The sequence below is a fragment of the Macrobrachium rosenbergii genome, unplaced genomic scaffold (assembly GCF_040412425.1).
Source record: "Macrobrachium rosenbergii isolate ZJJX-2024 unplaced genomic scaffold, ASM4041242v1 13869, whole genome shotgun sequence".
NCBI classification, from domain to species: Eukaryota; Metazoa; Arthropoda; class Malacostraca; order Decapoda; family Palaemonidae; genus Macrobrachium; species Macrobrachium rosenbergii.
Window position 1 is genome coordinate 1071013 of NW_027100717.1, and position 27610 is coordinate 1098622.

General features: G+C 42.6%; 1 long non-coding RNA gene across 2 annotated transcripts in view; it reads left to right on the plus strand.

Annotated features, from left to right (window-relative positions):
- The first annotated feature begins 8979 nt into the window (after nucleotides 1-8979).
- Nucleotides 8980-27610, plus strand: part of LOC136837839 (uncharacterized) — a 53055-nt gene continuing 34424 nt past the window's right edge. Inside the window, exons 1-2 of one of the 2 annotated variants that reach the window (XR_010852793.1) lie at nucleotides 8980-9117; nucleotides 12652-12801. This is a non-coding gene — a long non-coding RNA (uncharacterized lncRNA). Of the gene's footprint in view, nucleotides 9437-12651; nucleotides 12802-27610 lie in introns of both variants that reach the window. The other variant, XR_010852792.1, reaches the window with a different exon arrangement.

The window sequence follows — 27610 nt, forward strand, 5'->3', positions numbered from 1 at the left end:
AGAGGCGGGACATGACTCTCATCGCCAGCACACCTTAATGCAGCCATTGCATGAGAGTAATCTTGAAATGTCCCTATATATATATATAAATGGTTGTTCCGATCATTTTATCAACATTTTCTGTAAGCTATCGTTCATTAACCATCAGGCAGTATAAAATATGCTATCTTTTCCATTTCATTATTGCTACCTGGTTGGGCAACACAGTCAGAGTTCTATGATTATACAGACACACATAAATATATAATAAAGATTAATATAATAAAAGAACAGTATTCAGTAGGGAAACTGTAATAATGGAAACTGAACACATGATAACATTCTATTGTTATGTCGAATATATGATCAAGCCGCTCAACACAGTGCCGTATTGCGATGTTCTTTTGCGTTCTAGGCTTCTGGCTATACTGCTAGCGAAAGGTTACACACATCACACAGGCAGTAAGACGCTACTCAATCGGTATTCCTTGTATATTATTTTCTCGTGGCTACTATTACGCAAGTTAAAAAAAAAAAAAAAAAATCTTTTGTGTTTCAATCAACAAACTTTGGATATAACAGTCATCATATAGAAAATGACGCAGTGTGTTCAAGAATCAGGAAAATTATGTCCAAGTTAATCTTGTGAAATGCATGGAATCGGTGTGGTTGGTGAAGGAGAATTCGAATTTTATTCCTAAGTGACCACGTTTACTCCAGTGATTGTTCTTTCAAAGTGACGTGTGTAAAGTGTTGTGCTTAAGTGAAGTGGTTTTGTGTCATTTTTCATCATAAAGCCATTGAGCTTTCGCATATTTTAGCATTTCAGGAAAACACTTCAATACGCCCATACTCAACCGCTGTCACTGGGTTACTGTTTCTCAAACTGTTTATTTTGAAAGACATGATGACACTTTGATAACATCATAATCTTATACACTGATATGAGACATTGCATTTTTGCTAACTTTAGGGCACACATGATAATAATTATCAGGAAAAGTGAGAAGAAAATTTAAATTATATTATTTGATTAACTAATATCTGAAATGAAATGATTTGTGAAAAGCTACAGTAGATGTGATACAAAAATATCACTCTAACGTGATTACTTACTGAGCTTAGGCTCATCTATAAAATGTTCACCTGGTACTAAACAATCGATTTACAGTATTTCCTAATGATTTTTATTGCCTTGAGGTTTTACTTAATAATGCCTGTACTGTCGCATTAGGAGAACAGTTTTTCAAAACTAAAATTAATTAAAACATAGGCCTAGTTATGGAAGTTACTGTCAACAATTTCACAAGACTAAACATTTTGGCGGTGCAGTCCAATGAAAATGACATTGCTTAAGCATTGACTTTGAACTTGAAAGATTTTTCTCATTAAGTCATTCTCTGAAAAATAGATAAACAGTATATTTGTAAATTGTAATAGTCTTACATATTGTGTTAAAAAAAATAAGTAAAAAAAAATTAAATTAATTTTCATAGTGTTTTTGATAGGCCTACTTAGTATATCAAGCATAAATTTTATATTATCATGGGGGTGGGGAGTGTTAAAGCAATTTACTACAACAAATATGTATATAAACATCAATTTTGACTTTTGTTGCGAAGGCTCCCAAAGCATCGGTCCTGTGAAGTTCATCTCAGACTCTAAAACCGCTCTTCTACCACAAATCTATGTGACTAATTAGGCTATTTCCACATATTTCTATTCATTCCTTTGAATACACACACACATATAAATATGTGTGTGTGTATCAGTATGTGTTTGTGTAATATTTTTACAGAAAATATCTGTCTTATAATGAACTCAGAAAAATGGAAAGCTCTGCTAAAAAACGCAAAGGCGGTGCTGAAAAGTTGAGAGATAGAAACAGAAAATTACTTGAAGCCCAAGCATTGAAATGTAGAAAACTGACAGACGTAGGAGTTGTAAAGGAAACTTGTAATCGTCATTCACAAGCTACAAGTGCTAACTCTAGTGATCAAGCCACAAACATTCAAAGTGTAAGAGAGAGATCCGGTCCATGACAGGCCCACTACAAGAGGAAGTGCCAGTAAAGTAAGTATTCATCTGAATATCTTAGTAATTTAAAAAAGTTAGGCCCTATTTACTACCCTGTCATAATTCTCTTGCAAGATTGCATCTACATGTGAGTAGACGTAAACTAGCATGTATAGATAGGATATTCCTAACTTTGTATAGCTTACTTTATCTTCAAGCCAAAAAAAAAGAAAAAGTCTGTGCATATGCACTTATAAATACTTCAGATTTTTCTTAGACATACAGCCTGAGCCTGCCCAAATTCAGGGTAATCAAACTCTCCATAAGACGAAAGAAATGCAGGAGAATTATAGTATAAGATCAAGGTCATTTTGCTAATGACCTGGAGGCACTCTTGATGATGTATTGTATATACAAATCCATAGCAGGCTGCAGGTGGAGTTGCCTAAAGGTTTTAGAAAACTACAGTGTTATTCTATTTCATTATTTATGACAGGCTTTCCTATTTTTTCTTATAGGTTGATGAGCATGAAATAGGCCAGCTAAGTCAGGGCACATCAATAATAGCATGCTGAAAAGAAAAACCTAGTGAGCTGGGGTACTTAACGAGACCAAAAAATGTGGACGATTATCCATCATTTTTCAAATTTCACCCAAAGCAACCATCATCAAATCCAATATTACAAAAATTTTCCACTGTAAGGATGGTACAAATAGGAAATGGCTTTCATGCAGTGAAGAAAGTCACATGTTATATTGTTTTTGCTAATACTTCTGACAAGCATATATTTATTAGCGGAATGAATGATTGGAAGCATGTCCATCAACGAGCAGAGCTACACGAGCAAAGCTCTTTACACAAGCACTGTGCAGAGGCATATTTTCTTAGAGCTTTGAGTCAGATATAAGGCATTTGTTAGGTGGCAAACAAATATCGCTACATAGGAACAAGTTAGAAAGAGGCGTATGGTATTGCAAAGAATAATTGATGTAGTTAAGATCTTTGGGAAGAGGGGCTTAGTTATAGGGTACACAGTCAGAAGCCTGTTATACATTGGATGATCCAAGCATTGACCATGGTAACTTTTTAGAACTGATAATTCTCCTGGGAAAATATGATATATGCATGAAAGACCACTTAACGGAATGTTTGGAAAAGAGCAAAAGAATGCAGCAGACCAAGTCAAAGGGCAGAGGTTCTTTTGTCAGCTTTTTGTCTAAGACCACTGTTAGTAATATTTTAAGTACAGTTCAGCAGATTATTCAGGAATCCATTGCTAATGAAGTTCGTAAAGCTAGAATGTTCTCTGTGCAGACTGATACAACACAGGATATTACCTCGCAGGACCAGTGTGCTGTTGTTCTTAGGTGTGTCACAGATGTTATTCATGAAAAACTTGTTGCAGTTGTGAATTGCGAAGCAACTACAGGAGAGTATTTTGTTCAAATTTTGAAGAATGTCCTAGAAAAGCTTGAACTGGATGTAAGCAATTGCATTGGTAATGCCACAGATGGAGCTTCCAACATGCAGGGGCATTATAGGGGATTCTCTGCTTTACTTTCTTCCCATTCACCCAATCAAGTTCATGTATGATGTTATGCACATGTTTTGAATTTAGTACTGGCAGAAACAACTGGAGCAGTAATAGCAAGTGCCTCGCTTTTCAACTTATTGAATGATATTGCAGTCTTTATAAGCGAATGATTATTTGGGTGAATGAAAACAAAAGTTCTCGCCATCAACGCCCTCTCTCCTATCGGAGAAACTCGCTGGTGGGCTAAAGATAATGCTTTAAGAAAATGTTTGGAAACTTTGGTAAGCCCTATGCACAGATGTTCTGCTAACTTTGGCTACCATACAAGAACATGAAAATATGAAATCAGATGTTCGCAGCAAAGCCAAAGCATACATTGAATCACTACTCAAATATGAAACCATACTGACTGCTCAAATATTTCTTCGTATATTTGAGCAGACTACTCCTTTCGAAATATTTGCAAACAAACAGAATGGATATTCTCTCTGCGTACAGAATGGTTGCTACTACTAAAGAGAGTCTGGATAAAATAAACAGAAATTTTGGAGGTATTAAGGTGGCTGCAGATCATTTTGTTTGTTGGGCTAATGAACAGCTAGAAGATGAAGAGAACGCAGATTCTGAGTTGGAGGTGCGGACAGAATTGCCACTGAAAAGAGTTAGAAAGAAGAAAACGACGCCATGCGAGAAGGCTTATGATGAAGGGCTGAATAACGCAGAGAGGGCTTATGAAGTTGAGGTATATAATCCAATATTGGACAAAGTCACACATGCCTCAGTGATCGATTTCTTTCTCATGGGACTCTTTACAACGATTTATCGATTCTAGACCCAAGAAATTTTGAGCATCTGAAGAACAGCAATATTGAAGAGTATGAGTCTTTATTTAAAGAACTCAGTAAGCCATTGCTTAAGTTCGGCAGCCGGGCAACAGCTGAAAACTTGAAGTTGGAATGAAGGAGTCTATCTACACACTGGGAAAAATTGAAAAATGCACCCTTGGAAGACTACACTGTTAAAGACATAAATAATGAGGATGAACACGAGTCTTATTTAAATGAAGACAGTCATGAGACAATTGCAATGAAATGTTCATCATGTAAGAATTGTCCAGTCTGCTGTTACCAGATACTCAGTAGGTACAACTTGTTAACTGATGCCTGTCATATAATTGGTCTAGCTTACAAGTATCTCCTGACCTTGTCAGTTACTCAAGTCTCCTGTGAAAGAAGGTTTTTTACCTTGAAATTCATAAAAAATCCTCTAAGAAGCAGACTCTCACAGGAACACCTCCAGGAGTTTATGCTAATGACAGTAGAGAGGGATATATTAATGTCTCTTGGTAATGATTTAATAATTGACAAAGTTGCATCCAAGAGTGAACTATTAAAGAAAATTTTGATAATCTAAAATAAAAGTAATTCCTTTAGATATGCCTGCATGTGTTTTATTTTTCCCAGAGCTGTTTATCCGACCTGTCACTAATATATATATATATATATATATATATATATATATATATATATATATATATATATATATATATATATATATATATATGTGTGTGTGTGTGTGTGTGTGTGTGTGTTGTGTGTGTGTGTGTGTGCCTGCCTTTCCCATCAAATGTATACTTTCATTTCAAGATATACCTCCCACTTCTATTTAGCTCCATCTTCAAGTGGGCCGGTCAACATCAAAAGTCCTGGGCCGAAATTTTAGTCCCAGTCCGTCCTTGTCTGCAACATTTCCCAAAATCACTAGGACACTAAAAATTGCATTTGTAACTGCAACTACTTTCGCCATTAACACAAAAGCGTATGAAAATAACATGTTTCCTTTTGCAATTATATATATATATATATATATATATATATATATATATATATATATATATATATATATATATATATATATATATATACACACACATACCATACTGATAAGATTATGTGTTTATGTATGTAAATTTTTATACATACGCCCTTACAGTAAAAAGAATGGAATAGGCCTTTATTAGATTACTTGATATACTCTACGACATATAGGCTATAATATATATATCCTGTTGGTTTTTAAAATAGTTTTGTACGCCCAGCTTAATTTAACTTAAGCTTTTATTTTTCTTGTAATTTACTAATATTAGCTTATAGAAAAAATCAAATTAGTGAACGAAACATTCTGGAGCAATGTTGCAAAGCATTTTTTGAATGAGTACACAATTCAAAAACTTTGTCATGTTATCCTATTTCTACTTAAGTTATGTACAATTCAAAAATTTTATTTGTTATATTATCCTATTTTTATTTAAGTTTTAAAGCCAACTTTATGTTTCTACTGTTCACAGATTGCTTAAGGACCCTGATTTAGTTGCTGAGTCAATTCTATGTATAAGCTACCATATCAAACTTCTGTTTAACACCTTACGGTATTGGTGATATTTTTCAAAATGCCTGGTAACAAATGGAAAGGTTGCTATGACAGTGGAAGAAAATATAACAAATCTTGGGAAGAAAAATATGTGTGGGTTTGTAGAGCCAGTGATGGAAGTGAAGTGAAACTGCTTTTTGTCAGAAGATTTGTAAAACCCAGATAGATAGATAGATAGCTCCCTCCGAAAGCTTCTTATCTATCGTTTGGCAGACCTCCGAAAGCTTCTTATCTATCGTTTGGCAGACCATGAAAAATCAAAAGGTCACAATCATGAATAGGATGAATAAGTGCAGCATCATCACAATCTACAGTAGGGCACTCCCTCCCTCCCTCCCTCCCTGTAACTGTCACTCACTCCAAGGAAAAATGAAAATGAAATCAAACGAGTGGAGTTATTTAGAGTTTGCAGTATCTATAACTTGCCACTGTCCAATAGCAAGCGTTGATCACCTTGGTGAAATCATGAAAAGGAATGGAAAAGGTAGCGAACTTGAGAATTTGCATCTACATCGTACAAAATGCAGCAAGTTAATTTCCAAGGTAATCTCACCTGCACTATCAGACAAGATGTAAAGGGAAAAAAGTATTCTTTACTCGTGGATGAGTCAACTGATGTTGCAATAGACAAACATCTTTGCATTGTTCTTAGATATTATAGTAATTTAAAATGCAGTATTGTCACTGAGCTTGGAGGTCTTCTGCCAGTTGTTGGAACTACAGGTCGAGAGTTGTTTGAAACACTAAGTAACACACTGAAAGAAATGGGATTGGATGGAGTGGTCGAATTGTGTGGGGTTTGGCAGCGATGGTGCCTCTTCCATGGTAGGTGAGCATAACTCTGTTTGGTCTAGAATAAGAGAAGTCTCCAAATTGCCAGCTGAACAGGTGTGTCTGTCATTCTCTTTCCTTGTGCATCGAAAAGGCATTTGAAAAACTACCTTCTAATCTTGGTTATATCTTGCAAGAAGTGCCCAAGTGGTTTTCGAAAAGCAATATCCGCACAGAAGCTTTTAACTTAGAGAAGAACTGTTCATGACAATGGATCCAAATGAGGAGGGAGAGAAAGAGAAGAGCACTCCACTTTCCTTCCCTTCCCTTCCCTTCCCTTGCAGAAAATGTCGTGTACAGTAGGCCTACCCGCTGGTTAGTACGTGGAAAGGTCATTTATAATATACTAACAAACTGGGAAGAGCTGAAAGCCTACTTCCTTGTTGCACATCCCAATTAAGATGCATCTTGCCGTTACAAGGCAAGGGAAATCTCTGAAATGTTAGATGATCCAGTCAATCTTATATATTTTCATTTCATATCTCCCATAGTTACTGAATTTGGAAGAATTAATTCACTCTTTCAAACAACCGATGGAGACCCAGTAGAACTTTTAAAAGAGTTGACCTTACACCACAAGAGTCTACGAGACAGACTACTCGATAGGAGTGGGAAACCCTTATTATTAAACTCTATTGACTTTGGGGCCAAATTCTCACATGAATCTGATAGATTCCTTTTGCAGCACCATCATTCTGCTGAAGCAGTGCGTAAAATAGAGGAGGTAAAAAATCGATGTGCTACTATGCTGACAGAAGCGTTGCACCAAGTGGAAAAAAGACTTCATGCAGCTTCTACAGGAATTTTCAGAGGTTGAAGTTATTGCCCTATCACCATGCAAGGTATTAAGTCAGACCGAATGGGTTCCATTCAAAGAGCTTCCAATGCCTCACCTTCTTAAGGAAAGAGAGGATCTTACCGAGCAACAGTACAGAAAGATTATACATGTATCTTGGGCTGAAGAATTCATATTAAAGGGGCAAATTCCAAAGAAATCATCTTTTTGGTCTGGGGTAGCACAGTACAGTACAGTACACAAGTTCGACAGGTCAGGTGAAAAGCCTTTTGAGGAATTAGGAAATTTTGCGTTAGCTTGTCTTGTCTAACAACACCGACAAGTAATGCAGTAGTTGAGCCGATGTTTTCTACGGTATATAACTAATGTAAAAAATAAATCAAGAAATCGCTTGGGCTCTGAAATGTTAGAGGCCATAATTAGAGTACGAGCTCACTTACAGTTCCAAGGCAAATGTTGTCGAGATTGTAAAGTTAGGCTACACCACTTATGCTGGAATTATTCAAGTCGACTAATATGTATGAGGGAAATACTGAAGAGAATGAAGCTGATAATTTTTTGAGTTCCTGAATTTCAGTAATTATATTAAGTTTTGACATCACCAACCATCCCGAAACATCTCATAGGATGAATGTAAGAATTTCTTTCACCCTTTTTCTTATTCCAGATTATTTTTCTTGTAATTTCAATATCCACATGTTAATGTATGATTCCTGACTATCTTAAATACATAGGCCTATAGATTAGATTTAGATAATGCCAGCGGGGAGCAAGATGTGAAAGAAATATATATAAAAAAACGATCATTGGAAAATGGATACAAGGAGAAGAGGTCTTGTTAGAGGGATAAAAGAGTGTCCTTGCCACTTGGATTGGGGCTTTAGTTCTAATTTGGGTTTTTGTTTGGTCATCCTCAAGAGGAATAACATCCTTAGCAAAAATACATATTGTGAGTGAAAGTAGCCTATATAATTATGTGTTATGCATCATCATCATCATCTCACACACGCACATATGTGTAGTAGATATTATATTCAGTGTATAATATATACCTCATATTTATCGTGTGTCAATTCTCTCTCTTTCACACACACGTACAGTGATTTTCATGTATGTTAAAATAAACGTAAGTGTGTTTGTGCGTGTCAGTGTTTGTTGTTTATTATCTTTGCATTTTTCCATTTTATGTTTGTAAATAAAAAATCAAAGTGTTTGTTTATTTACATATGTATTTCTTTGTTTACATATTTATTTATTGCCATGTTTGCTGTCAAGGTCATGATGATAAAACAAAATGTTAAAAATGCTTAATGTTGTTATGTCAGTCAGTACGCCTGTTGAAATATTTGGCCGAAATTTGGCCGTGAACTGAAGGGGTAAAAGTCTGCTGGCCGTCAGACCGTCACGTCTCTCCCGGCAGTCTGGCAACTCTGTCCAGGACTGTGCAGCAACCGCCCAATATGGCGGCCGTTCAACCTGAGTTTCCCTTAACTTGTGTGTTTAACCGATTTTTATTTCAACATAATGAAGGTAGTTTGGTGCTTTAATCATTTTAGCCGTATGTTGACTTAATCAGGTTGCGAATTACGCCGGTTATGCGTATTTTACGGCGGTAATAACGCAGATGATTGTCGATTTATACTGTAGGAACTAGATGTGAAATCAAGATCGAGAATTTATTCACAGGCACTTTAAATTCGGAATTAGGCCTGATGTAAGTAACCATTGACAAAGAAACGCGCTCGGCTAGTCAAAGTATTTATTGGATTTGAATGTGAGGTGTCTTTATTAATGTCTACAATGCCTCCAAGGGGCCGTAACATTACTCATTACAGTAATTGTTAATAAGGTAAGTTTCTAATTAGCATATGGTCATATAACCTTATAATATATAGGCTATTTATGCTTGCTCACCCTTGGTAGCCCTGGGAACGTCATGTCCAAAACTTGAGCGCCGATGATCAAGACATCATCATCCGTATCATCATTGTTAAAATTAACAGTATGACGCCGCGTTGACGTTAAATATGAAGTTCATTCAATATATTATCCATTTCTTGTTGAAATTTGCATGAGGTGACTGTTGTAATTAGGATGATTAACGATGAAATATAGCTGCCTGTAGGGAGCCTAGCCTTGAAAACATGGCGGCGTCGGCCGGCGATTTCCAGCCTGCTCTTGAGTCAGACTTCAAAGTGGAAATCTCATTTTGGTTTGAAGTGGTTTTGTGGCAGGAATTTATTTCATCCAATGGGTTAGGGCCAAATTGCACATTTTTTTCAACACCAAAATTAGATTAATTAATACAATGAGTTACGGAACGTAATGTCAGGGTTCATTCAAATGGCTTGTATCTAGAACATATATATAATTATTTTAGGCAATATGATCCTCAGACTTGTTAACATGGGTAACTAGGCTAGCCTGGCTATGTAGCCTATTGGCAAAGGGTAACAATTCAGGCTATATTATTGGCATGGTAAGGCAGGGCTATGTAGCCTATTGGCAAGGTATATGGCATAGGCTAGGCTGTTTAGCCTATTGGCATGGTAACCTAGGCTATGTAGCCTATTGGCATGGTAACCTAGGCTATGTAGCCTATTGGCATGGTAACCTAGGTTATGTGGCCTATTGGTAAAGGCTATGTAGCCTTAGCTAGGCAAATGTAGAAAATAGTAACCTAGGCTTGGCCAAGTAACTAGGGTTAGACAGGCTATGTAATACCCTATTGGCATGGTCAGGCTATGTAGCCTATTTGGGATTCCAGCAGGCTACAATCTTTGACAGTGACACCCTGGTTGGGGCAAGGTAACCTAGGTTAGGTTACGATGTCCTAGGGTGAGTTGGCATGGTAAACCAGGTTATCCCAGCCCGAGAAGAACCTATAAATAAAGTTCAAAGGTCTGGTTAAACAAATCATTTATAACTGGGTCAAGTCAGGTTACGATGTAAGGGTGAGTTAGGTCAAGTTAGGAAAAAAGTCGCATTAATTTTTGGTGGCTAGTAATTAAGTCATAGAGAAAAGTCACATTAATTTGTTCCTGTGACATTTTTACCTGTGACTTCCTGGTACTTTTTTCTGTGACTTCTATGACTTTTTTTGGGTCACTTTCAAGGAAATATTATGGACTCATATTCCTTTTCCTGTGACTTTTTACATGACTTTGTCCCAGACTTTTTTCACTAGTGACTTTTCCTTGTGACTTTACCAGTCTTTTTGCCTATGACTTTTTTTACATGTGAAATCTTACCAGTGACTTTTTTACCTGTGGCTTTTTTTAACCTGTGAATTTTTACCTGTGAATTTTTACTTGAGAATTTTTACTTGTGGCTTTTTACCTGTGACTTTTTTTACCTGACTTTACCAGTGACTTTTTTACCTGACTTTTTTACCAGTGATTTTTTCTTGTGACTTTTTTTACCTGCGGCTTTTTTATCAGTGAATTTTTCCTATGGCTTTTTACATGTGACTTTTACTTGTGACACTTTTCCTGACTTTTTTTTTACCTGTGACTTTTTCCCGCCTTTTTTACCCGTTACTTTTTCCTGGCTTTTTCTTTATGTGTGACCTTTTTTACCTGACTTATTTTCTGGGCCTCTTTTTTGCTTGTGACTTTTTTCTGACTTACCTGTGACTTTTTTCTGACTTTTAGCTGTGACTTTTTTAACATGTGTCTTCTTTACCTGTGGTTTTTGTCTGTCTTTTGACTGCAACTGAGAAAAATAATGAATCAAATAACAACTTCCCTCCCCCCCGCACCCCTCCATATCTAATACAGCAAAATTTGTAACCAGTAAGCACCCCTAGGTTAGTTTAGGGGTACTGCCATCAGTGCACCTCACATGGCATTACTTGAGGTTCTTTGCAGTGTCCCTTCCATGGCCCTTAGCTGCTTCAACCCCTTTCATTCTTTTACTGTTCCTCCGTTTATATTCTCTTCCATTTTTCCATCTTCCTAACAGTTGATTCACAGTGCAACTGCATTGAGGTTTTCCTCCTATTACATCTTCCTAAACCTTTTACTGTCAATTTCTATTTCAGCGCTGAATGACCTCAAAGGTCCCAGTGCTTGGCCTTTGGCCTAAATTCTGTATTCCATTCCAGTAGGCCATAGCTCATGTCTCCCTTATAGTGACTTTATTTCACTTGGTTCTCTGTGTTGCACCCTCGGGAATGGTGTAGCCTAATGCCAATTTAAGTACAAGCACTGCTCGAGTATTTTGTTTTAAGCCTGTGGGGTAAACTTTACTTAAGGTGCTGCAGCCTGACTCCCACCAGTCGCTGACCGGGATAGGTTACCGCCTTTTTGGAGGTCAGGGCACGTCGCCTTAAGTTAGGTTAGGTAGGTAAGATGTGGTTAGGTCAGGACCTGGTATTATAGGAAAGGTTATATCATATATATGTACGATGAAATTGTCCCGGTCGGCGACTGGCGGGAATCAGACCACTCAGCTGAAGCAAAGTTTTACCAGTGCATTTTTGGGGGAACCTTCCTTTGTAATTGCTTTGATTAGGGCCATTATTTCTAATTTTTGAGGATACTTTACCAAAGTGGGTAGTGCAAACGTAGCTTGTCATGCGCCCGTAACCAGGTTAGACCAGGCTAGGTCTGCTTTCCGCTGGCGTAATTCTTGCCACTGATTAACCGATGGCTGCAGATAATAAAATTCTCTATCGCCATATGCTTCTATGAATCTTTATACACGTTTTGGTAAAATTGACTTCAGCTGCGCAGCCTCGTTCCTGCCAGTCGTTAAATGGGACAGGTTCCTCATAGATAAATGGACGTAACCTTTCCTGTAATGCCAGGTCCTGAGCTAACCAGATCTTACCTACCTAACCTAACATAGGGCACCTTGCCCTAACCTGGCTGGGGCCGCTTCACTCGCCCTGGACTCACCCTAAAAAGGGCATGACCTGTCCCTGGTCGGTGACAGGAGGGAATCAGGCCGTGCAACTGAAGCAAAGTTTTACCCACATTTTCCTCTTACGAAATGGAATCTAAAGTATAATAATGTAATGTTCTGCATTCAGAGTCAAATACAATGTATTTTTCTTTTCAGCATGTACTGGAGCCAAATATTGTAAAAGATTCAGAAGAGGTCCCCCCCACCTCCACTGCCACCGCCCTTGGAATTTGGGCGTAGAAGCACTTTCAAGAAGTTTTTTGGGACCCACTGAACTGGACCTCTACTGCTACTACTACAATTAATGTAAGTTTGAATTGTTACTGACCCTATAGTGGTGTTAGTGCTGTCAGTGCACCCCACTTGGAGCACTGTAGGCATTACTCAAAGTTCTTTGCAGCAAGCCTACGGCCCCCAGCTGCAACCATTTTCGTTCCTTTTACTGTACCTCCTTTCATATTCTTGTTCTTCCATCTAACATTCCTCAACCCTCACGTTCCTCAACCCTCTCCTAATAATTGATCCTTATACTCAGTTTTTTTTACTGAGGCGCATTTGCACCGACTCACAGGGGTGCCCTTTTAGCTCGGAAAATTTCCTGCTAGCAGATTGGTTGCAAGTATTTTGTCCGAATAGCATCATTGTTTTCAAATAATTACCAAGTAATGTGAATCGAAACTTATTTACTAACCTAAATTTCTCCCTCAGATATATGTTTTGTCAATAAATAATGTTAACGAATAACGAGATCATAAAGTATTGTGATGGTAAGTCTAAATTTAATAACAACACCCGCGAAGTCAACGACAGGAGCTTGTTTTCGGATGCACACTGCATAATTTTTTTACTTTTCACATATTTTAATACCAATTGGGATAAATGACACTAAGCATAAGAACAACATGTTATTTGAAACTTTCTCTGACTAACAAGAATCTACTAAAAACATGGAATTAATAACACTCGCTATTGGCGAAAACTTCCGAGGAGGTAAAAGGAACAGCCTGTGGCATTAGATAAAATTTAGATAAAATTACCTAGATAGGTAGGCCTAGTAATTCATATGGTATCCACATGCCAGCAAATGTTGATGGGCAAGAAAACTTTTCAGATACATATCACCTTTCATAGGGTTTTGTGCTGAAGCCTTATGTTATATCATTATGACAAATATGATGATAAATATGAAGACGCTTTTTTTTCTTTTACATAATAATAATGTACTTCCCTTATTATGGCTTTATTTCTTGCACACATTTCAAACTAGGCTAGCCTATGTCTGTGTGTCTTACACCATTTTTTGACAAGTGCAATAAATTTTGCTTAACTCTTTAAGGTAAGGAGTAACAGTAAACAGTAGCTGATGCTTGATATAAGTTAAGCTAGGTGTGTGTAGGCCTATGATGTAAGTCTGTATAGAAAGGATCTGCTAATTTTGTCGTAAAGGTATAGATTCTATTAATGGCACTATTTTCGGTTTGAGGACACTGCAGTGTTCCATAAATTGCATAAAAATCATAATTAAACGAATTCATAATTTCACCGATTTACAACCGCGATACCCCTCCCCCTCTACTCAGTTACATATTCTTTTACTTCTCAAAATATCCGCAGAAACTCGTGTTAACCTTATATGTGTCCTGAACAGAACGCAAAATAAAAAAAATAAAAAAGTTTTATCTCGATTTGTCTGCTGTAACTTACATGAAAGAGTAAGTTGTTAATTTCTGCGAAATATATTTTTATTAGTGTGCATCTACAAAAAGAAGCATAGAAACTATTTAATTGCAGACATAGCCATTAAAGTAATCTCAAAAACATAAAACTGATTTCAACATTTACATAAATCAGGAAAAAGCTGCAATGACATAAATCAGGAAAATGCTGCAATGGCAATCACCTGTGATAGTTTTCCCGCCAGGCCGCCACAGGCTGTTCCTTTTACCTCCCCGGAAGTTTTCACCAATAGCAAGTTTTATTAATTCCATGTTTTTAGTAGATTCTGGTATTCAAAGAGAGTTTATAATAAAACATGTTTTTCTTATGCTTAGTGTAATTTATCTCAATTGGTGTTAAAATATGAAAAGCAAAAGAATTATGCAGCGTGCATCCGAAAAACAAGCTCCTGTCGTTGACTTCTGGGTGTTATTAAATTTAGACTTACTCATCACAATACTTTTTTATGATCTCCCGTTAACATTATTTATTGACAAACATATATCTGAGGGAGAAATCTAGGTTAGTAAATAAGTTTCGATTCACATTACTTGGTAATTATTTGAAAACAATGATGCTATTCGGACAAAATACTTGCAACCAATCAGCTAGCAGGAAATTTTCCGAGCTAAAAGGGCACCCCTGCAAGCCGGTGCAAATGCGCCTCGGTAAAAAAAAGAGTTTAGTGCAACTGCTTTTGAGGTTTTTTCCTTCTGCTCTGAGCCTTTCAAGCCTTTTTTTTATATACTTAATAATTTCCGTTTCAGTGCTGAAAGCCTCATACGTCCCAGTGCTTGGCCTTTGGCCTCAATTCTATATTCAGCTCAATTCCTCCTCAGTGCAAGTTTGACTTCATTGCCAAATGTTGGACAGTGCTGACATTCAAGTAGCAGTCTTATCAGTGGTAGTGTTAGTTGGAATGTTTCAGTGCTGTGGATCTTGCCCTTTTTATTTCCATGGCCCCTCTGAGAGATGGCTTTTCCCTCCTCGCCCCCTCTGAGAGATGGCCTGTCCCTCCTCGCCCCCTCTGAGAGATGGCCTTTCCCTCCTTGCCCCCTCTGAGAGATGGCCATTCCCTCCATGCCCCGCTCTAAGAGATCTCCCTTCCCTCCACACCCCTCTAAGAGATCTCCCTTCCCTCCATGCCCCCTCTAAGAGATGGCCCTTCCCTCCACATCCCCTCTGAGAGATGGCCCATTCCTCCACGCCCCCCTCTGAGAGATGGCCCTTCCCTCCACGCCCCCTCTAAGAGATGTCCCTTCCCTCCACGCCCCTCTAAGAGATCTCCCTTCCCTCCATGCCATGCCCCCTCTAAGAGATGGCCCTTCCCTCCACATCCCCTCTGAGAGATGGCCCTTTCCTCCACGACCCCTTTGAGAGATGTCCCTTCCCTCCACGCCCCCTCTAAGAGATGTCCCTTCCCTCCACACCCCTCTAAGAGATCTCCCTTCCCTCCATGCCCCCTCTAAGAGATGGCCCTTCCCCTCCATTTTTTCCCTCCCATCCCCTCTGAGAGATGGCCCTTTCCTCCACACCCCCTCTGAGAGATGTTTTCTTTCCCTCCATGCCCCCTCTGAGATGGCCCTTCCTCCACACCCTCTGAGAGATGTCCCTTCCCTCCACCCCCTCTGAGAGATGGCCCTTCCCTCCACGCCCCTCTGAGAAATGTCCCTTCCTCCACGCCCCCTCTGAGAGATGGCCCTTCCCTCCACGCCCCTCTGAGAGAGATGGCCCTTCCTCCACGCCCCCTCTAAGAGATGTCCCTTCCTCCATGCCCCCTCTGAGAGATGTCCCTTCCCTCCACGCCCCCTCTAAGAGATGTCTCTTCCTCCACGCCCCTCTAAGAGATGTCCCTTCCTCTCCACGCCCCTCTGAGAGATGGCCCTTCCTCCACGCCCCCTCTAAGAGATGTCCCTCCTCCCACGCCCTCTAAGAGATGTCCCTTCCTCCATGCCCTCTGAGAGATGGCCCTTCCCTCCACACCCCCTCTAAGAGATGTCCCTCCCTCCCCTCTAAGAGATGTCCCTTCCTCCATGCCCCTCTGAGAGATGGCCCTTCCTCCACGCCCCCTCTAAGAGATGTCCCTTGCCTCCACGCCCCTCTAAGAGATCTCCCTTCCTCCATGCCCCCTCTGAGAGATGGCCCTTCCTCCACGCCCCCTCTAAGAGATGTCCCTTCCCTCCACGCCCCCTCTTGAGAGATGTCCCTTCCCTCCACGCCCCCTCTAAGAGATGGCCCTTCCTCCACGCCCCTCTAAGAGATGGCCCTTCCTCCATGCCCCCCTCTAAGAGATCTCCTTCCTCCATGCCCCCTCTAAGAGATGGCCCTTCCTCCACGCCCCTCTAAGAGATGTCCCTTCCCTCCACGCCCCTCTGAGAGATGTCCCTTCCTCCATGCCCCTCTAAGAGATGGCCCTTCCCTCCTCCATCCCCTCTGAGAGATGGCCCTTCCTCCACCCCCCTCTGAGAGATGTCCTTCCTCCACGCCCCCTCTGAGAGATGTCCCTTCCCTCCATGCCCCTCTAAGAGATGTCCTTCCTTCCTCCATGCCCCCTCTAAGAGATGTCCTTCCCTCCACGCCCTCTAAGAGATGTCCCTTCCTCCACATCCCCTCTAAGAGATGTCCCTTCCTCCACGCCCCCTCTAAGAGATGTCCCTTCCCTCCACATCCCCTCTAAGAGATGTCCTTCCTCCACGCCCCTCTAAGAGATGTCCCTTCCCTCCATGCCCCCTCTAAGAGATGTCCCTTCCCTCCACATCCCCTCTAAGAGATGGCCCTTCCCTTTGTGCCCTCTCTAAGAGATGTCCCTGTCCTCCATGCCCCATCTAAGAGATGTCCCTTCCCTCCACGCCCTCTAAGAGATGTCCCTTCCTCCATGCCCCTCTAAGAGATGTCCTTCCTCCACAACCCCTCTGAGAGATGTCCCTTCCCTGTTTTCCTCCACTCTCCCCCTCTAGAGAGATGTCCCTCCCCTCCACACCCCCTCTGAGAGATGCCCTTCCCTCCACGCCCCCCTCTGAGAGATGTCCTTCCTCCACATCCCCCCTCTGAGAGATGGCCCTTCCCTGTGCCCCCTCTAAGAGATGTCCCTTCCTCCATGCCCCCTCTGAGAGATGGCCCTTCCCTCCACACCCCTCTAAGAGATGGCCCTTCCCTTTGCCCCTCTCTAAGAGATGTCCCTTCCTCCACGCCCTCCTCTGAGATGTCCCTTCCTCCACGCCCCCTCTGAGAGATGTCCCTTCCTCCATGCCCCCTCTAAGAGATGTCCCTTCCCTCCACGCCCGCTCTGAGAGATGGCCCTTCCTCCACGCCCCTCTCTGAGAGATGGCCCTTCCTCCACGCCCCCTCTGAGAGATGTCCCTCCCTCCATGCCCCCTCTGAGAGATGTCCCTTCCCTCCACGCCCCCTCTAAGAGATGTCCCTTCCCCCACCCCTCTAAGAGATGTCCCTTCCCTCCACCCCTCTGAGAGATGTCCCTTCCTCTCCACCCCTCTGAGAGATGTCCCTTCCTCCACGCCCCCTCTGAGAGATGGCCCTTCCTCCACGCCCCTCTGAGAGATGGCCCTTCCTCCACGCCCCCTCTGAGAGATGGCCCTTCCTCCACGCCCCCCTCTGAGAGATGTCCCTTCCTCCACTGCCCCCCCTCTGAGAGATGGCCCCCTCCACTCCCCTCTGAGAGAGAGGCCCTTCCTCCGCCCCCTCTCCACACCCCTCTGGGAGATGGTCCCTTCCTCCACGCCCTCTAAGAGATAGCCCTTCCCTCCACGCCCCTCTGAGAGATGGCCCTTCCTCCACCCCCTCTGAGAGATGGCCCTTCCTCCACGCCCCCTCTGAGAGATGCCCTTCCTCCACGCCCTCTGAGAGATGGCCCTTCCTCCATGCCCCCTCTGAGAGATGTCCCTTCCCTCCATGCCTCTGAGAGATGTCCCTTCCCTCCATGCCCCCCTCTGAGAGATGTCCTTCCTCCACGCCCCCTCTGAGAGATGTCCTTCCTCCACGCCTCCCTCTAAGAGATGTCCTTCCCTCCACGCCCCTCTGAGAGATGGCCCTTCCCTCCACACCCCCTCTGAGAGATAGTCCCTTCCCTCCCCCCCTCTGAGAGATGTCCTTCCTCCACGCCCCGGAGAGATGTCCCTTCCCTCCACACCCTCTAAGAGATAGCCCTTCCTCCACGCCCCTCTGAGAGATGGCCCTTCCTCCACGCCCCCTCTAAGAGATGTTCCTTCCCTCCACGCCCCCTGAGAGATGTCCTTCCCCCACGCCACCTCTGAGAGATGTCCTTCCCTCCACGCCCCTCTAGAGATGTCCCTTTCCTCCACGCCCCCTGTAAGAGATGACCCTTCCTTCATGCCCCTCTAAGAGATGGCCCTTCCTCCACGCCCCCTCTGAGAGATGTCCCCTCCCCTCCCCCCTCTGAGAGATGTCCTTCCTCCACGCCCCTCTGAGAGATGTCCTTCCCTCCACGCCCCTCTGAGAGATGGCCCTTCCCTCCACGCCCCTCTAAGAGATCTCCCTTGCCTCCACGCCCCTCTAAGAGATCTCCCTTGCCTCCACGCCCCCTCTAAGAGATCTCCCTTGCCTCCACGCCCCCTCTAAGAGATCTCCCTTGCCTCCACGCCCCTCTAAGAGATCTCCCTTGCCTCCACGCCCCCTCTAAGAGATCTCCCTTGCCTCCACGCCCCCTCTAAGAGATGACCCTTCCCTCCACGCCCCCTCTGAGAGATGGCCCTTTCCTCCATGTCCCCCCTCTGAGAGATGGCCCTTCCCTCCATGCCCCCTCTGAGAGATGTCCCTTCCCTCCACGCCCCCTCTGAGAGATGGCCCTTCCCTCCACACCCCCTCTGAGAGATGTCCCTTCCCTCCACGCCCCCTCTGAGAGATGGCCCTTCCCTCCACACCCCTCTAAGAGATGGCCCTTCCTTTCGTACCCTCTCTAAGAGATCTCCCTTCCCTCCACGCCCCCTCTGAGAGATGTCACTTCCCTCCACGCCCCCTCTGAGAGATGTCCCTTCCCTCCACAACCCCTCTAAGAGATCTCCCTTCCCTCCACGCCCCCTCTAAGAGATGTCCCTTCCCTCCACGCCCCTCTAAGAGATCTCCCTTGCCTCCACGCCCCCTCTAAGAGATGACCTTCCCTCCACGCCCCCCTGAGAGATGGCCCTTCCCCTCCATGCCCCCTCTGAGAGATGGCCCTTCCTCCACGCCCCCTCTGAGAGATGTCCCTTCCTCCACGCCCCCTCTGAGAGATGGCCCTTCCCTCCACACCCCCTCTGAGAGATGTCCCTTCCCTCCACACCCCTCTGAGATGATGGCCCTTCCTCCACACCCCTCTAAGAGATGGCCCTTCCTTTCCACGCCCTCTAAGAGATCTCCCTTCCTCCACGCCCCCTCTGAGAGATGTCCCTTCCTCCACGCCCCCTCTGAGAGATGTCCCTTCCCTCCAACCCTCTAAGAGATGTCCCTTCCCTCCACGCCCCCTCTGAGAGATGGCCCTTCCCTCCATGCCCCTCTGAGAGATGGCCCTTCTCCACGCCCCTCTGAGAGGTGGCCCTTCCCTCCATGCCCCCTCTGAGATGTCCCTTCCCTCCACGCCCCCTCTGAGAGATGTCCCTTCCCTCCACGCCCCTCTAAGAGATCTCCATTCCCTCCACGCCCCCTCTAAGAGATGGCCCTTCCCTCCATGCCCCCTCTGAGAGATGGCTCTTCCCTCCACGCCCCCTCTGAGAGATGGCCCTTCCCTCCATGCCCCCTCTGAGAGATATCCTTCCTCCACACCCCTCTGAGAGATGGCCCTTCCTCCACGCCCCTCTGAGAGATGGCCCTCCCTCCACGCCCCTCTGAGAGATGGCCCTTCCCTCCATGCCCCCCCTCTGAGAGATATCCCTTCCTCCATGCCCCCTCTGAGAGATGTCCTTCCTCCATGCCCCCTCTAAGAGATGGCCCTTCCCTCCATGCCCCGTCTAAGAGATGGCCCTTCCCTCCACGCCCCCCTCTGAGAGATCTCCCTTCCCTCCATGCCCCCTCTGAGAGGTGGCCCTTCCCTCCACACCCCCCTCTGAGAGATGGCCCTTCCCTCCACGCCCCCCTCTGAGAGATGGCCCTTCCCTCCACACCCCCCGCTGAGAGATGTCCCCTTCCCTCCATGGCCCCCTCTAAGAGATGTCCCTTCCCTCCACGCCCCCTCTGAAAGATGTCCCTTCCCTCCAAGTTGTTTTTTTGAGTGAATTATTAAAATTGAATGCCCATCAGTGGCAAGCGCCCCATTTTTGTCTAAGTGATATAGAATATGATGACTTAAAAAGGGAACTCCTTGCTTATCGTTGAGATCAACAACAACTCCAACCAAAAAGATGCAAAAGCAAACTGGAGGAAGCCTGTAGAAAATATACTGAAAATAATTGAAGGGATGGCAAAGAATGTTGAAGTTATCAAAAGACTTGCAAAGAAAATCTACATCAATCAACACATTCCAACAAAGAAAATGAATATGGTGAATATAGTGAATATATTGATTGATGCTATAGGAAATCAAATGCGTAAAGCATGTAAACTATGTAGTGTGTGGTATGGCATTTTAAATCCACAAAACCTGATTAGGAAATGCTATATTTGCCATGTACCTACTCATCCTACATGTGCAGAAGTACAGCAAAATAGAAATAAGGACACAAGAATATTTTGCTCAACATGTCTAGTATGGATAGACAAGGTTATTAAATCAAGACTTAATGTACAGATTGTGGAGGATGAAGAAGAGAAGAGAAAGAAGAGGAAGAAGAAGAAAATAGAAAAGAAGAAAATAAGACTGAAGAGATAGAAAAAAATAATGAAAACAAAGAACAGGATAAGTGTATGGATGCAGAGAAACTCATAGATTCTACATATGAGGCAATACAGCAACATACATATGAAGAAATAAATTATGACATGATAAATCAAAATAAAATCCCAAAGTGGTTGTACCCGGATTCCATACTGATGGGAAAAGAACAAGAAAAAAAAAGAAAAGAAAGACACAGTATGCACCCTTTTGAAAAGAGAGAATTGCAGGTTTGGTGAAAGATGTTATTACAAACATCCCAAGATATGTCACAATTATGAGATCTATGGCAAATGTGCATATCTAGATGGCTATGAAGAGGAATGCAGCGATCTACATCCAAAAATATGTAAAAACTGGAAAGAAGGAAATGGATGTAAGTTTAATAAAAAATGTAGGTACATGCATCCTGTAGCCATGAAAACCAAAATCAAAATCAAATACATATAAAAATCAAGGTAAAAATGAAGCAAACAAAGAAAAACAAAAAATGTGAAAGGCAAAAAAGCAAGCCAACAACAAAGATCATGTGAGGGCTGGCCCGAAGGATTAGACTTATTTTACGTGGCTAAGAACCAATTGGTTACTTAGCAAGCCAACAACACATTATGCAAAAATGTCAGCACCTAACTCTTCATCAGATATGAGCCATCAGCATCAGACTCAGCCACGAAGGGGCTTAGATATCAGCACAAGGAACAAGCAATGTATCTATGATGCTGGGGATGGTGCAGATATGGAGATAAATGCAGGTTTATGCACAAAATGAATAAATATGAAGATGGAAGATCAAATATAATGGAAAAGTTGGATTTTTAATGTACGAATTTCTGGAAATGAAAAAAAGATCAACATATCAGAACAGGAAAGAGACATGGGAAAATCCTTATTATTACCCATATTAGATAATGGAGATAATACGCAAACCATCATAGTGATGAATGCGCAGGGTTTAGTTTTGAGTAACTCAAAAAGAAAGATAGAGTTCTTAGAAGAACTAACCCAAAATGAAAAAATAGAAATATTGAATATAAGTGAAACCTGGTATTCCCAAGAGACTGGTAATGATGACCAGATAAAGGGTTTCCAAACTTATAGATCAGATAGAAAAATAGAAATCAAGGGGGAACCACGATATATGGGAGAGATGCCAATCAAGGAAAAATCTGTGAGAAATATAGTAACACAGAATGTGAATTAATAGTGGTAGAATTTGAATCTGAAAAATTAGTGAACATTGTAATATATAGACCCCTAATACTAAAGAATTTGACATAATAATTGAAAAATTGATGATATATGTAGAAATCACAAGGACTGGACTATACTCCTATCCGGAGACTTTAACTTTCCTTTTGTAGAATGGAAAGAATGAATAGGAGACTGTGGTTGTATTTATACATATAAAAAAGAGAGCAATAGTAGCGCAGAAGATAAGAGGCAATTTGAAAAGCTATTAGATATGCTACTAGAACATAACATTCAGCAAATAAATCACCTACCAACAAGAAAGGATAATATTTTAGACCTAGTATTTGTGAATGAGGTGAAGTATGTTAAAGAAATAATAGTATATAACACGAGTATTTCGGACCATAATGTCATAGAACTAACAGTCCGTTCCAAACACATGAAAACAGAGAAAAGCAAGAGACGAAAAATGGGAAGGATATGGAAAATACAATTTCTATAGTAAGAATATAAATTGGTCAAAAATAAATGAAGAATTAAACAAAGAATGGGAAAACATATTCGTAAGTGATAATATACAGGTAAATACGGATATATTATATAAAATATAAGAGGAAATAGTGGAAAAATATATACCAAAGAAAAAAAGTAAACATCAGTCACGCATACCAAGAGACAGAAGGATCTTGTTCCAGAAAATCAGAAAGTGGAAAAAAGGTCTTGCAAAAGAAAAGAATGCATGGAAAGTGATGGAACTAAAAAGTAAGATAGAAAATGCAGAACAAAAGATTATACAGTCAAAAGAAAATGAAAAATGGGACTTAGAAGAAAAGACCTACAAAATATCAAGCAAAACCCTAAAAATTTTTACTTATATGCAAAAAAGATGAATAAAATAAGAGTAGAAATAGGCCCTCTAAGAATTGAAGGGCGATTAACGAATGAAAAAAGGAAATATGTAACATATTAGCAGAAAGATATAAGAGTGAATTTACACCTAGAATTGATAATGAAGATAATGATACAGAAATAAGAGATGAAAATATTGAATATTTATCGGACATAGATATTACAGAAGCTGATATTGTGCAGGCTATTAATGAAATTAAAAATGGATCAGCAGCAGGACCAGACGGCATACCTGCCATATTGTTAAAGAAAGTGGTTCATTCAATCGCAAAGCCGCTAGCAATATTATTGAGACAAAGTATAGATACAGGCAAGATTTATGATGAGGATAAATTAGCATATATTACCCCTACTTTCAAAAGTGGATCAAGACTAGAGGCGAGTAATTATAGGCCTGTGAGTCTGACATTTCATATTATGAGAGTTTATGAAAGGGTAATGGAAAAAAAATATAATGAAACATTTAATGAAAAATAGTTTGTTTAATATAGAACATGGTTTTGTACCTGGAAAAAGTACACAAACCCAGCTGTTAGTCCACCATGAAACCATATATAAAAATATGATAAATGAAGAAGATACAGATGTGGTTTACCTAGACTTTGCAAAAGCTTTTGACAAGGTAGACCATAATATATTAGCAAAAAAAATGAGAAAACATAACATTGTGGACAAAGTAGGAAGATGGATAAAAGAATTTTTGCAAAACAGAAAACAGATAGTGATTGCAAACGATGAGAAATCGGATGAAGCTATGGTAATATCCGGTGTGCCACAAGGTACGGTGTTAGCTGCATTGCTGTTTGTGATTATGATTGCAGACATAGACAGTAATGTTAAGGACTCAGTAGTAAGAAGTTTCACCAGATGACACAAGAATAAGTAGAGAAATTGCTTGTGATGAAGATAGGAACTCACTACAAAGAGACCTAAACAAAATATATAAATGGGCAGAGATAAATAGGATGGTATTTAACTCTGATAAATTTGAATCAATAAACTATGGTGATAAAGAAGGAATGCTATATGCATATAAAGGACCTAATAATGAGACAATCACAAACAAGGAAGCAGTTAAAGACCTTGGTGTGATGTTGAATAGGAATATGTTATGCAATGATCAAATAGCAATACTATTGGCAAAATGCAAAGCAAAAATGGGAGTGTTGTTCCGGCCCTTCAAAACAAGAAAAGCCGAACACATGATTATGCTTTATAAAGCGTACGTACGTAGTTCACTTGAATATTGCAATATTATATGGTACCCTCACTACCAAAAGGATATTGCACAAATAGAGAATGTACAAAGGTCATTTACAGCTAGAATAGAAGAAGTTAAGGACCTTGACTACTGGGAAAGACTACAATTCTTAAAGTTATATAGTCTTGAAAGGAGAAGAGAACGCTACATGATAATCCATGCATGGAAACAGATAGAAGGAATTACCGAAAACATCATGGAGCTAAAAATATCAGAAAGAGCAAGCAGAGGTAGATTAATAGTGCCCAAAACTATACCAGGAAAATTAAGGAAAGCACACAGGACATTAATCCACCACGCACCAGCATCGATAATGCAGCGTCTATTCAATGCACTACCAGCTCATCTGAGGAACATAACAGGAGTGAGCGTAGATGTGTTTAAGAATAAGCTCGACAAATATCTAAGATGCATCCCAGACCATCCAAGATTGGAAGATGCAAAATATACCAGAAGATGCACTAGCAATTCGCTGGCAGACATCAGAGGTGCCTCACACTGAGGGATCTGGGGCAACCCGAATGAACTGTAAGGTCTGTAAGGTAAGACCCCCTCTGAGAGATGTCCCATTCCCTCCATGCCCCCTCTAAGAGATGTCCCTTCCCTCCAGGCCCCCTCTGAGGGATGTCCCTTCCCTCCACGCCCCTCTGAGAGATGTCCTTCCTCCATGCCCCCTCTAAGAGATGGCCCTTCCCTCCACGCCCTCCCCTCTGAGAGATGGCCCTTCCCTCCACGCCCCCTCTGAGAGATGTCCCTTCCCTCCATGCCCCCATCTCAGAGATGTCCCTTCCCTCCACTCCCCCTCTGAGAGATGGCACTTTCCCTCCACGTCCCCTCTAAGAGATATTCCTTCCCTCCACGTCCCCTCTGAGAGATGTCCCATCCCCACACGTCCCCCTAAGAGATGTTTCTTCCCTCCACACCCCTCGAGAGATGGCCCTTCCCTCCACGCCCACTATGAGAGATTGCCCTTCCCTCCACGCCCCCTCTGAGAGATGGCCCTATCCTCCACGCCCCCTCTGAAAGATGGCCCTTCCTCCATGCCCCAGTCTGAGAGATTTACCTTCCCTCCATGCCCCTCCAAGAGATGTCCTTCCTCCACCCCCTCTAAAGATGGCCCTTCCTCCATGCCCCCTCTGAGAGATGGCCCTCCCTCCACGCCCCACTGAGAGATGGCCCTTCCCTCCACGCCCCCTCTGAGAGATGGCCCTTCCTCCACTCCCCATCTGAGAGATGGCCCTTCCCTCCACTCCCCATCTGAGAGATGGCACTTCCCTCCACGTCCCCTCTGGGAGATGTCCATTCCCTCCACACCCCCTCTGAGAGATGTCCATTCCCTCCACACCCCCTCTGAGATATGTCCCTTCCCTCCACACCCCTCTGAGAGATGGCCCTTCCCCCCATTCCCCTCTAAGAGATCACCCTTCCCCCCATTCCCCCTCTAAGAGACCACCCCTTCCCCCATTCCCTAAAAGATCACCCCCCCCATTCCCCACCAGAGGTGCCTCACATTGAGGGATCTGGGGCAACCCGAACGGACTGTAAGGTCTGTAAGGTAAGACCCCCTCTGAGAGAAGTCCCATCCCTCGACGCCCCCTCTAAGAGATGTCCCTTCCCTCCACGCCCCCTCTAAGAGATGCTCCTTCCCTCCACGCCCCCTCTGAGGGATGTCCCTTCCCTCCACATCCCCTCTGAGAGATGTCCCTTCCCTCCACGCCCCCTCTGAGAGATGTCCCTTCCCTCCACGCCCCCTCTGAGAGATGTCCCTTCCCTCCACCCCCACTGAGAGATGTCCTTCCTCCAACCCCCTCTAAGAGATGTCCTTCCCTCCACGCCCCCTCTGAGAGATGGCCCTTCCCTCCACGCCCCCTCTAAGAGATGTCCCTTCCCTCCACTCCCCCCTCTGAGAGACGGCACTTTCCACGTCCCCTCTGACAGATGTCCCTTCCCCCCACGCTCCCCTAAGAGATGGCCCTTCCCTCCACGCCCCCTAAGAGATGGCCCTTCCCTCCACGCCCCCTATGAGAGATGGCCCTTCCCTCCATGCCCCCTCTGAGAGATGGCCCTTCCCTCCACGCCCCCTCTGAAAGATGGCCCTTCCCTCCATGCCCCAGTCTGAGAGATGTACCTTCCCTCCATGCCCCCCTCCAAGAGATGTCCCTTCCCTCCATGCCCCTTTAAAAGATGGCCCTTCCCTCCACGCCCCCTCTGAGAGATGGCCCTTCCTCCACGCCCCTCTGAGAGATGGCCCCACGCCCCTCTCTGAGAGATGGCCCCACCACCCCCTCTGAGAGATGTCCCTTCCCCACACCCCTCTGAGAGGTGGCCCTTCCCCATTCCCCTCTAAGAGATCACCCTTCCCCCATTCCCCTCTAAGAGATCACCCGTCCCCCATTCCCCTCTAAGTGATCACCCTTCCCCCACTCCCCCTCTAAGAGATCACGCTACCCCCATTTCCCTCTCTACCAAACCCTGGGTAAACATGCTGCAGTCTGCATGCTTTTCTCTTTCCTACGTATTTTAAATATTTTTAGCCTACTGTGATTAGAGAAGAAATGCCAATGATAAAGTACTCTTTTGTGTATTGTAAATGTGAGAAAATCATACTTGCAGTCAACTACTCTTTTAATGAAGTACGGTACATTAAATCAAACCAAAAAAGGTGGGTGGGGGGACAACACACACGTATGCAATAATTTCTTGGTGTAGGTAAACTTGCTTCAGCATGATTGGTTTTGTGTTGCACATTTATGAGATTAGGATTTTGAATGTTTATACATTGATTAGAAACGAAACCTCAAAAGTGATAAAATATTCTATTGTGTACTGTATGTATGTGATAATCATACTTAGTTAACTAACTTGTAATGAAATTTGGTACAGTAAATCAGACAAGGCAAAAAAATATGACATCACGCACCTACATTTGCATGCACTCGTTTGATGGCACTGTGAACTTCCAGGAGCATTATTTTTGTATTTTTATCTTTATGATTCAGCAGCAGTTGATATTTCATGAAAGGTTATGCACAGTACTGAGAGAGAGAGAGGAGGGGCTGGCGGCGGTGGGTTACTGAGGTATGTTTACATTGGTAAACAAAATAATGAATTGGGAAAATGCTGTTTTGCTATTTTGAGTAATTTTACATTAGTGTAAAGTATTAGTTTACATTTGTACAAAAATAGAAATAATAATTCCATTAATACATTCGTTTCTT